The sequence below is a fragment of the Papaver somniferum genome, chromosome 1 (genome assembly GCF_003573695.1).
Source record: "Papaver somniferum cultivar HN1 chromosome 1, ASM357369v1, whole genome shotgun sequence".
In the NCBI taxonomy this organism is placed as follows: domain Eukaryota; kingdom Viridiplantae; phylum Streptophyta; class Magnoliopsida; order Ranunculales; family Papaveraceae; genus Papaver; species Papaver somniferum.
The window spans coordinates 36987849-36990012 of NC_039358.1; positions in this window are offsets into that span (position 1 = coordinate 36987849).

Consider the following 2164-nt stretch of genomic DNA (forward strand, 5'->3'; position numbering starts at 1 on the left):
ATCGGGTCTGTATATGCTAATCTTGCAACCTGAGTTTAGTAATAGATTGCAGTTTCATCCAATCTGATATATTTGATACCTCAAACCTCTCCAAGACGAGAACATCGGGTCTGTATATGGTAATCTTGCAACCAGAGTTCAGTAATAGGTTGTAGTTTCATCCAATCTGATATATTTGACGCCTCAAATCTCGTCTGGATGAGAACATCGGGTCTGTATATGGTAATCTTGCAACCTGAGTTCAGTAATAGGTTGCAGTTTCATCCAATCTGGTATATTTGACACCTCAAACCTCACCATGACGAGAACATCGGGTTTGTATATGGTAATCTCGCAACCTGAGTCCAGTAATAGGTTGCAGTTTCATCCAATCTGATATATTGGACACATCAAACCTCGCCGGGACAAGAACATCGGGTTTGTATATGGTATTCGTGCAACCTGAGTTCAGTAATAAGTTGTAGTTTCATCCAATATGATATATTTGACACCTCAAACCTCGCCTGGACGAGAACATCAGGTCTGTATATGGTAATCTTGCAACCTGAGTTCAGTAATAGGTTGCAGTTTCATCCAATCTGATATATTTGACACCTCAAACCTTGCCTGGACAAGAACATCGGGTTTGTATATGGTAATCTTGCAACCTGAGTTCAATAATAAGTTGTAGTTTCATCCATTATGATATATTTGACACCTCAAACCTCGCCTGGACTAGAACATCGGGTCTGTATATGGTAATCTTGCAACCTGAGTTCAGTAATAGGTTGCAGTTTCATCCAATCTGATATATTTGACACCTAAAACCTTGCCTGGACGAGAACATCGGGTCTGTATATGATAATATTGCAACCTGAGTTCAGTAATAGGTTGCAGTTTCATCCAATCTGACATATTTGACACCTCAAACCTCGCCATGACGAGAACATCGGGTTTGTATATAGTAATCTTGCAACCTGAGTTCAACAATAGGTTGCAGTTTCATCCAATCCGATATATTTGACACATCAAACCTCGCCGGGACAAGAACATCGAGTTTGTATATGGTAATCTTGCAACCTGAGTTCAGTAATAAGTTGTAGTTTCATCCAATATGATATATTTGACACCTCAAACCTCGCCTGGACGAGAACATCGGGTTTGTATATGGTAATATTGTAACCTGAGTTCAGTAATAGGTTGTAGTTTCATCTAATCTGATATATTTGACACATAAAATCTCGCCGGGACAAGAACATCGGGTTTGTATATGGTAATCTTGCAACCTGAGTTCAGTAATAAGTTGTAGTTTCATCAAATCTATTATATTTGACACCTCAAACCTCGCCGGGACGAGAATTTCGGGTCTGTATATGGTAATCTTGCAACCTGAGTTCAGTAATAGGTTGCAGTTTCATCCAATCTGATATATTTGACGCATCAAACCTCGCCGGGACAAGAACATCGGGTTTGAATATGGTAATCTTGCAACCTGAGTTCAGTAATAGGTTGCTGTTTCATCCAATCAGATATATTTGACACATCAAACCTCTCCGGGAAAAGAACATAGGGTTTGTATATGGTAATTTTGCAACCTGAGTTCAGTAATAAGTTGTAGTTTCATCCAATCTGATATATTTGACACATCAAACCTCGCCTGGACGAGAACATCGGGTCTGTATATGGTAATCTTGCAACCTGAGTTCAGTAATATGAAATATAAGACACCTCAAACCTCGCCTGGACGAGAACATCGGGTCTGTATATGGTAATCTTGCAACCTGAGTTCAGTAATAGGTTGCAGTTTCATCCAATCTGATATATTTGACACCTCAAACCTTGCCTGGACGAGAACATCGGGTATGTATATGGTAATATTGCAACCTGAATTCAGTGATAGGTTGCAGTTTCATCCAATCTGATATATTTGACACCTCAAGCCTCACCTGGACGAGAACATCGGGTCTGTATATGGTAATCTTGCAACCTGAGTTCAGCGATAGGTTGCCGTTTCATCCAATCTGATATATTTGACACATCAAACCTCGCTGGGACGAGAACATCGGGTCTGTATATGGTAATTGCAACCTGAGTTCAGTAATAGGTTGTTGTTTTATCCAATCTGATATATTTGATACCTCAAACCTCATCGGGACGAGAACATCGTGTCTGTATATGGTAATCT